Here is a 10,719-nt window from a genome sequence, read left to right on the forward strand (position 1 = left end):
CCAAGCAAGGAGTCCTTCATTTGAGATTGATCAAAAATTTATATATATATATATATATATATATATATATACTATTTATTTAAAATGTTTCTTCTTTTATTATTTTTTGAAACACTTAGTTGTTTCAAATCATCAAATAAATTATAATATCTGATAAAGATAACTCTAGTAAATACAAAATTCAGGTTTGAAATTATTTATAAATGGATTTTTCCTCACCTAGGCCTATGTAAAAAAATAAAAAAGTAAGTCCACCTAAAGTGAATGTGTCATTCTGCTCTTCAAACATGTCCTGAAAGCTGCCAATAATTAAGGATTTTTCTCCCACTCCTGATCTTACTGGTTCACTTTGTTCACTAGTTCCTGCTGCAAAAGTCAAGTGTGGCTGAGTTAAAGATCAAACTGGTGGCAGGATTTCCTCCTTTAACTTTTATGCTAGAGAATTCACGGTTTAATAATTGTACAACAACTGGAGCTCCACAAAGTTCTACTTTGTCTCGTTTTGGTTTGTTCAAAACGAGACAAACCAAAACATGTACACCCAGTCCAGTCCAGAGTACACCCTGAACTGGCTTTCTGTCCAGGGAGTATTCTGCTTCCACAGCCCTATTCACTGACTCAGATAGGCCGACTGCACCAGAGTATGTATTGGCAATTTCCAAATTTTGTCAGAAAAAAGCATCCCTCAATATCAACCCCACAAATGTATTATGGCCTGCAATTAGTCAGTCTAAAATAAAAAGAATAATCTTTAAACAGTGTTGTCACACAATGGAGTGGTTATGGCCCAGCTGAAAATAACCTAAAACTGTATTACACAAGAAGAAAACCTCTAGTCAGCCATTTTTGAAAATGTCAAATCCATTTACAGACAAGATTAGTCTGTAAAAAATGGAGCAAACCTAAAAATAAAGTGTCTTCATGATTATCAAATATACAAAGATGCTAAATAAAATGAACTAATTGCAAATCTTATGAACGTAAACATCCTGGTAATGCTTTAAATAAGTTACTTAGTTAGTAGTGCATGACACTGTACTGGAAACAGTAAAAGTGCATCATCTAAAAATATAGATAACATCTTTATTTCACAATAAACTAGCAGCCACTTCTTTGGAAAAACCTGTGGCTGGTAGAGGGGATGCATTGTTATAAAAAAAACTTCACGTTTTCATGGAGCTTTGAAAGTTTTAAAGCAATCCGTTCAGTAGAAAACTCAAATTTCTCATCAACTGTTTACCCAACTGTTCAATTGTATAAAAAGATCATTTTTATTTTAATTATCAAACCATAAAAAAATCACATCCCAGATGAACTACTGTACAAAAAATAGTTAAAAACACAAACATCTTGGAAAGAAGGGAATAAAAGATGGAGATGTAACTCTAGCAACAGGACAAAGTAAATAGATAAATAAAAATCCAGTAATTAAACAAATACACAAAATAAATGTTATTTTCCTGCAAGAAAAAAAAACTATTTAATTTTCCGCTCCTCAGTTCAGAACAGATCAGCATTTACATTATATACACTGAGAAGGTTAGAGATAGAAAAAAAAAAAACATAACTTCTCACAAAAACGTTTAAATGTTTGCCACCCCCCTAAGAGTATGGTGCCCTGGGCAATAAGCCATAGTATGCATGTCAGAAACTACCTTTATTAATAAATGTTGAGTTTTGTTAAATTTATTCATGTTTTTTGTCTTAATCCTAACCTCGTGTCTTAGACAATGAGTTTATCTGTAATCTATCTTAGACGGTTTGCTTTATTAAATAATTCATCACCTCTGCGGGATAGGGCCGACGGCATCCCGCAGGGTTAATCGTCTGCCTTCGGAGCCAGCAGGAACAAAAAAAACCGTTGGATTTCGTCAACTGATACGCTGAACTTTACTCTGAGCTGCGTTCTGATTGGCCAGCGGGCCGATTTCAAACTCCGCCTTCTCTGCGTCTTCGCAACTCTCCGAGGAGCCAACGGGCGGTTGGGATTTGTCTGCCGCTTTCCGAGCAAGTTAACAACCAAAGGTCAGTAGAAACACTTTCTTTTCTTGTTTTAGAAAGTGTCAAGTATCGGTCCTGGTGACGTTTGTTTTGTTTGCTGCGTTGTGCACAGGCTCGAGGAAAGGCAAAAATGAGTCAGCTGAAAGATCGCTTTGTGTCGCTGCTCCACGAGAAAAACTTTGTCACGGACCAGTTGGCGGTGGTGGAAAAAAAAACTGGAGTGAAGAGGGAACATATCACTTTGGGTACGTTTTCCTACTGAAGAAAATCGACGCCTTTTAACACACATAAGATGTATGTATGCTTTTCGAACAGCACTGCCCAGTAAAGGCCACTGTTATCTAATTCAGCTGATAATTCGCCACTCCAGCTGCAACAGGCGGCCGACATTAGTGACTAACTTGCTTTATTGACCCTCTCAATCTTTTATTCCAAAGTTCAATCCTTCAATCATACTATATAATTATGCTTCTAAAACCTTTCAATCTAAATGTTGCTATAAAGCTGCTGGTAACATCCCTAAGGCACTAACAGCTGGCCGCAGGGGTATTTTTATCCGTCCTAAAATATCAACGGCAGGGCAGAAATGGAACGGGATATCCTGGGATGACATTCAGCAACAAGCTCCTCCACCCATTAGCTTTCTGGGAGTTGTGTTTTGACAGCGCTCCATTGAATCAATATGCACAGCAGAAGTCAATATATTATGCCGACCAGACACAATAGAGGAGTTCTTTGTCTGCAGCTGCAGGAAACGTGTCAACCAGGGTGATCTACATTCAGATCCACCAGTTTTATTCAAATATTATCACATGAAGTAGGAGTCCACAAAAAGAAGTGCACAGGTAATGCATTCAAATAGCCAAGTTGGAAGTTCCAGCTAATCTCATTTGTGCAGGTGACATGTAAAGTGTCGCATTATTTCCTACAGGGGTAGGCAAATTTTGTTTTGTAATTGTACAAACTGGAGCAACACCCCTTCTAGGATAGTAAAATTATTTAAGAGGCTACAAATGTACAGAAATTTGTTTCTTAATTACCTTGCCTGTTGGCAATGATCTGTTTTTGAAAGCCAGACTGGGCACATAAATGCATTTGTGCCATCTTAAGAACTTTATGTCTGTGTTGGTCCGCTCACCACATGGCATGTGTGCGCATGTAGCCACAAAGAAGCAGGAAGTGAGAGTCAAACCACACCGTGTTGGTTATCAGAGCTGCTTTTTGTTCTGTTGCATTTCTGTGTTAAATATGTCTAGACCCAGCTCTACAGTAAAAACAAAGAGTTTCTGAACATCTAATTGTGCCTAATCTGAAGCACTTCTGTGTCACCAGAACTGAAATGTTTTATAATGTTTTGATCTACAGGAGCCAGTCATTATATCTGTCACTTCTAAGTTGTGAACATCCTTTTTTGAGGATTGACAGAGTTAAAATGGATGAAATGCACTTGAATTAGGTCTGATGATATCAGCCTGCCAGCTGCATTCTGTATCGCTTCATTTTCACACTTTGCTCTCTGGCAGCAAATGCTTTTCCATTAAGTAAATGTCTGTAAAAGCTTGTAGATCACCATATCCTGTCGCCAGATGAGGCATGATAAACTGTGGCTCTTATCTAAAGAAAACCATTGCGATAAACATGGCATTAATATTTAAAGGCTGCACTTAGGACAAGCTTTCCCTACATATTTAAAATGACGTATTGTTTTGTTTTTTATTTTATTTTTTTTTCAGTTTAGTTGCTAAATGGCAGATTTATATTGTGGCTAAACAATGGTAAAATAGCTTTTAGGAAGCCTTCTGTAACAAACATGCTAAGCTAGAGCCACTGTGCTACGCTCCATCAGGCTTGATGGACCTTTTGATTTTTTTAATTATTATTTCACATTCTTTACCAGATTATATTCAGTCCTTCATGGCCTTTTCACTCTAACTTGGTGATTATAGCATTCTATTAATGGGAATTTGTTACTGATAAAGCCTGTACTCTCTGCTTGTCACTAACCTTTGTTTAGAAAAGGATAAAATACAGCTGAGTGGCTCTGTGTTTTGTCCTGCTAGCAGAAATACCTCTTTAGCTTCCCTGTTGAGCTGTGAGATCTTTCACTTGACACACTTTGGACTTCTGACATGGACACTGATAAGGACTGATGTCTTTTTAGCTTCTGTCCTTCTATAGCATTTTCCCCTTTATCGTGTCCAATCAGAAGAAAAGGATATTAGAAAGCAGTGAAGCATTGTTTCTTGCCCGTCACTTTAGTAATTATAGGTGTGAAGATAAATGTACTGGTAGTCTTCTTCTCTACTGTTGGACAGTTAGTACCCTTTTGTTTTCCAACTTCATGTTTTTATAGCTTGTTTTAAACCGTCATTTCGGGGTTGGGCCTTTTCTTGTTGTTGTTGTTTTGCTGAGCTGCAAATTTGTCTGTCATTTAAGATCCAAATTTCCAAATTTTAGGGTTTATGAAAGATGTGCCAATATCTGATCTACAAGTTTTTGTAAACATTTGACCACTCGACAAATCTGAGCCATTTCCAAATTCTAAGATCCATAAACGAGATTGTTCAAGGTATGTCTTGATGCCATAATTACCGGATTATTGGACACACCTGAATGTAAGCAAATTGGCACACCGAAAGCCACACCCACTAACTTTGGAAAGAAAAATACAGCACCATTTTAAACATTAGTATCCTCTAGAGGCGGCAACCTTTTCTACTCAAAGAGCCATTTGGAGCCGCCTCCCAATAAAAAGAAAGCACTTGGAGCCACAACCCATTTTGATGTAGAGAACACAAAATCTTATTTCTGCATGTAACAAAACGCATTTTACACTTTGTTGATGCTCAATTTCAAACAAAAATACCCTCTGTTTATTAGGGTCTTTGCATTTAAACCTCCTGTTAACAATATATAGTTATGTATTTATATTTGACTGTTATATAATAGCTAATTAAAATATTTATTTTACCTGGTTAATGTGATTTTTGCTGTAAGAGCTCACAGATGTATGTGGATCCGAAGATTGCAAGGACTCCAAATGCATACCTCTTCATGTTGATTTTGTCCTGTTTGGGAAGGTTTGCAACTTCGCTCCATTTGTGATTCTGAGCGAGAACGGCCTTCTGATGGCACACATTTTCAAGATCAGCTGTCAAACTCTTGAACTTTGACACCCATATTCAATGCCAGTCTTTCGCCACATATTAAGCAGACTGGTGAACCAGGTTCTGCCATCTTGGCAAGGGTCAAAAAGTCAGTAAATCAGTGCGCTAAAAGAATGTGGTCAGCCAGGCATATGGGGTATGCTAGGGTTACAAGTTTACCATAATCTTCAGATTTAGAAATTTATTTTAAAATGATTTTAATTCATAGTTTTTAAATAAAATATTCTATTTCCCAAAGTCACTGGGAGCCACAACAGAAGGATGAAAGAAGAGTGTTTCTCAAAGTCCCACTAATAACTTAGTTGTTTTGTTCAGATACGCTTGTGCCCTGGGAATGCAGACTTGCTTAACTCGATAATTTCTGAAAGGCTCCCATTATCGCCAAGTCCAGGACTTTCCATTCCACACAAAGTTAGGAAGGTCAGAGCAATAAAATGGAGCTACCTTGCTTGACTGCGGACTCATTCCTTCCTGGTATCTACTAAAAACAGCTCAGATTAAAACTCAGCCCTTTGCCAATTTGATGAAATGCCTCAAAGCTGGTTGTAGTTAGACTTTCCATTGCTGAGACAGTGAGGTGCGGCCCAAACAAAAGTACAGAAAGGCAAAAGAGAAACATGCTTAAAAAGAAAAAAAAAATTACACCAACCATCCTGACGTCCCTGTGAGAAAAATGTTTATACGATGGACAGACATGGCATTTGCTGTGAATCGATACCGTATGAAAAAACTGAGATAAAATCCAACTGAATCGACTCATTCAACACGGCTGTGTGAATGTTTCTGCTTTTTTCTCATTTACATCAACAACAACAAAAAAACCCTCCAGCTGCTTTTGTTTCACTCAATAAATCCGTTTGGTTCCTGCAGACCGCAGTTCGAACTTTCCTCCCTTTGTTTTGGGTTTCATCTTTCTCACAAAGAGATGTTCATCCCGGCATTTGTGTAGCTATTTGTTTATGAACTGCAACAAACAAATGAGATGTAAAGAGCAGCCAATTGGATCAGAGCCATTTATAACCGGGAGGCTGCGACTCATGTTTGGTGATGTGTGGTGTTACCAACATGTTGGGTTGGTTTTTTTAATAGACCAGGCAGTTTTAATTCTAGATTTATTTAGAAGTATCAAAATAAAAACATTGTTTTAAATCATAACAATTGCAAACATAAGATGAGAGAAACCAGCCAGTTATGATGGAGAAATATCTTTGAGGGTTTTTTTTATATATAATTTTACTTTTAATGACGGTTTTAGCTCGACGTTTATATTTAGACATAAGGTTTAGATTTGAATATGTCACTGTTGTACGAGCCTATCGTAACATGTCGAATTTTACATGCCTCATTATAAAAACATGAAACTATAAAGCAGTCCAGAAGAACACGGCATTTTCTGCTAAAATGATTAGAATCTGAATTGCTGATAAAAATACAAACGTAACTTTTAAAAGCCGACTGCCTTCGAAATGTTTTTCGGACACGGATTGCTTACATTTTGCGTGCAGAGTCGGACATTGGTGAGTTTTGAAATGAGTCTACACGTCTTTTGTGTGTGTTTTGGTTTGAGCTCGGCCCTGGTTCCTGTTGGTCTCCCGTCTCGTGATGATTCTTTTGACAGTGTTTGTATTATAACTGGATATCCTCTCCTCCTTCCCCTGAAGCCTGTCCAAATTTTTTTTGCTTGTCCTAATGTCTGGTTGTAAAACGGACCTTTCCTGTTTAACTCGCATTATAAATGCGCACAGTGTTTATATCTGAAAGAAATGCATGACTTGTTGACTTTTTAATTCCATTTTCATGAATTCATGCTTTGTTTGCCAATAATCTATTCAGCCTGTTTGTCGAGTTTCACTGCAGTAGACGCCCACACCAGGGACATATGATACTCAGTCCCAAAGGTCAAAGTGTTAGACGCATCAAAATGACTGGAAATGTGAGGATAAATTCAGCTCACGATAAAACTGTAGCACTTCCTGACAATAGACCAGCTGGGTTTACAGATGAGAGTTACTTTAAAAACATTCTTCTCTTTTTCTTTTCATGTGCAACACTTCACCCATGCAGATCTAATGGGCTTGTATAAAAAGTACCACACACTGCGTTAGAAGCGTCTCTCCATTTTCCTCCTGTTTTCTCAGCATCAAGGCCATTGAGAGCACCAGCAAGGACGACGACACCCAGTGGCTCACCTACTGGGTTGTTTATGGCGTTTTCAGCATTGTTGAGGCCTTCTCTGACATCTTCCTCTACTGGTTCCCCTTTTACTATGCTGGGAAAGTAAGTCGATGCATGTCATGTGTCTCGCATAAAATGCACACATGCATTTGTGAGCATTCTTTCTGTTACAAAGTGTGAAGCATCAACTATTTTTCAGCCCTTATTGTTGGGGGCAGGGGGAAAACATCTAATTTCTGGAATCAGTAAACAGAGAGACGCTATATTCCAAACAGACGATAAAGAATGAAATTTAATATACCTTGAAAAGGTAAACAAACCCTTTGACACATGCTCCAACAGCATTTTTCTTATGTGTGAAATTCAGGGTTGGGTCCCATTCTTACAGTACAGAAAAATGCTTTACTTTTAGCTCTTGAGCTCATTGAAAGGATTATTTTGCAGAACTCCTTTAAATTTTCACAGATTAAAGGTAATTACGTCTTGTTCTGGAATTTCTAAAACTGTTAGCCCCATGTCGCTACGGAAACTGCAACTTCAAATACATCATTTGGAGGCGTGTTGGAGTTTCTGGTAAGGAGAAGTGAGATGTGCTGCTCAGAGGCGTCCTCTGTTCACTTCATATGATAAAAAGATGGGAAAACCATAGCCAACTAGATGAAAATACCCCTTTAATTCAAGGTGCTGAAAAGTGATTTCAGGCTAATGTGGTTGTCATTGGTCTCAAGAGTCACAATCTTGTCAGTTTAGGCATATGAATCTCTCAGTGAAGCACATTCTGCTTTTTCTGGTTGATAACGCAAGACAGTGGTACTTTGAAATTTGTGTTATTCCAAACCACCACAAACATTTTTGTTAGTTTATTGTTTTTAATATGTTTGTATAATTAAAATATTCTTATTTTAATGGTCTTAGTCTTATTATTAAATGTGTTCTAATTAATCAGTTCCTTAAAATAAATAAAGAATTGATGCTTATCTACCTTCATCTCAGACAGAACAGCTTCAGGACTTTCTACAAAGTTCAAAACTTTAGTAGAAATGTACACTAACTTCCTGAATAGACAAGTCTGAAAGTCTGCTGTTGATGTTGGTGGAGAAGACACATAGTACAACGTTTGCAAATGCTGCCCTCTTGTGGATAATTTGTATAAAAGCACTTTTAGGAATTAAATCTGTTGTGGGGGAGGGAGAAAAAAAAAAGAGGAAAGGCTACAGTTTAACTGAGATCTGTTCTGCTGTCTCCACAGTGTACGTTCCTGATCTGGTGTATGTCTCCGGTGAAGTGGAACGGCTCTGACACGTGATCTGACTTCCAAGGCCATGGACTTCAAGGACACCGTGACAAAGGAGGGTGAGTTACTAATTGCTACCACATCTCAATAAATTATAATGCCATCATAGGTGATTTATTTTAATAGTTATATAGAGCTTTACATAGTGGGTCTGTCTGTTCAGATTGTTATAGATAAACAGAACCTATATTTCAGTTTCTCAGAAAATTATATTAAGACCAATTAAAAGACATTTGACACCTTTCCAGCAAACATTCATTGATGGCAGAGTAAACCACAGGAAGAAGCTTCCTGTTCAGAGCACTATATCCAAGCATATTGATAGAAACTTGAGTGGAAGGGAAACGGTCTAAAGCAAAAGCGATCGCCGCAGTTTGATTGATGAAAAGCCTGTTTGAGAGTTTTTGGGAGATTGATGAAGTCTGAACTTTGGCTAATGAGGGGAAAAAAAGGACAGGACCGTTTCTCAGTGGTCCAAAGTTCTCTTTTCAAGTTAAAGAAAATATTACATTTCATTTGGAAACCAATCTACCAGTTTCTGGGGGAACAATGGAGAGGCTCAAAATTCAAGTTGCTCGAGGTCCATGTTGAAGCTTCCACAGTCGGTGACGATCCGAAGAGCCACAGTGGTCCACTGTAACTTCATCAAGTCCAACAGCAACTCAGCCATCTTGTGGGAACTTTTTAGAGCTTCATGCCTCGCCCTGCTGACCACTTTTATGATGCGGATTTCGTTTTTCTGCAGAACTTGGCACCTGGTCCATCAGCCATAAAGACCCATACCTGGTTTAATGACCATGGTGTCACTGCTTGATTGGCCAGCAGAAAATGGAGGGACCAGAGGCAGAAATGTGGACAACCTGAAAGTTGCTGTTACACCGAGTTGGGTTACCTTAACTCTGCAGAGGCAGATCGCCTCCATGCCGCTCTGCATTAATGCAGTAGATCTTTCAAAAGGGAACAGACCTAACATTATATATAAATATTTTGCACAGCAGGGTGAATAGTTTTATTTATATATGGAAATAGGAAAAAATGGGTTTCCTGTCCGTAACAAATGAATCCTATTGTGCCTTTTTTTATTTTTTTATTGTTTTTAGTTGTAAACATTAAATGTTACCCATCCCTGACCAGACCTGGATCTGCAGACAGTAGAAGACCAGAACGACTGTGGCTGTTACTATGCTGCCAAGAAAAATTATAAAGTCAGGTTTTCAAAATGTACAGCTTTTTGAGATTATCAACCATTTAACATAGTTAGCTTAGTTACAGACTAGTATTTGTCTCAATTTCACTAGCATTTAATAAATGGAGGAAAAAGTTAACATATTCATATATATATATATATATACCACACTTAGCAACAGGTGAGTCAGTGAGCAGCAATAACACAGATACCAGCATAAACCCTCACCCGTTTTTTTAGAAGTCTGGGTTGCTTCATGTGTATTTTGCTCATTGTCTGTGAGTGTTGCTGGTTGGGGGGAGATCTTTCAGTAATCTAAATGTAAAAAAAAAAAAAATTAAGCAACCTATTTTCATACAGTATGCAGAGTGCATGTAAAATTCACTAGCAGTAAATATTGTTAGTGTCAGTATTGGACCAAAGAAAGCGAGGCTTTAAAATTGTGACACTTGATGGGTCAGAGACTCAAATTGTACCAGTGGCTGCTGGGGGCCCAATTTAATTTTTTGTCACAGGGCCCAAGATTCCTGGTGGTGCCCTTGTAGCACAGTACCTTCACCTACTTTCCAGTAGGCTGACATTTTAGATTTTATATATATATATATCTTTTTATATTGGTCTTATGTAAACTTCTGATTTTCTGAAACTGAATTTCTTAAGATGTAATCCATAATAATGAAAATAAACTCTTTGGGAAATAAAACTGACTTTTTTTTTCCATTGGATAAAATAATTTAATAAAATGTTAACTTATATAAATGCATGTATACATTAAGCTGTAACATGTGGACTGTAATGCCTTGCGATTTTCTTTTTTTTTTCTTTTTGTTCTAGCTGTTCATCAAGCTCTCAGCCATGACAAGGATCAGTGAGAAGCACAGAGGATACTCTTATGG

The 10,719-nt window shown here is 37.7% G+C and overlaps 1 pseudogene; it reads left to right on the forward strand.

Moving 5' to 3' along the window:
* The first annotated feature begins 1,870 nt into the window (after positions 1–1,870).
* On the forward strand, positions 1,871–10,719 carry LOC122846625 (annotated as a pseudogene).

The sequence above is a fragment of the Gambusia affinis genome, linkage group LG16 (assembly GCF_019740435.1).
Source record: "Gambusia affinis linkage group LG16, SWU_Gaff_1.0, whole genome shotgun sequence".
Lineage (NCBI taxonomy): Eukaryota > Metazoa > Chordata > Actinopteri > Cyprinodontiformes > Poeciliidae > Gambusia > Gambusia affinis.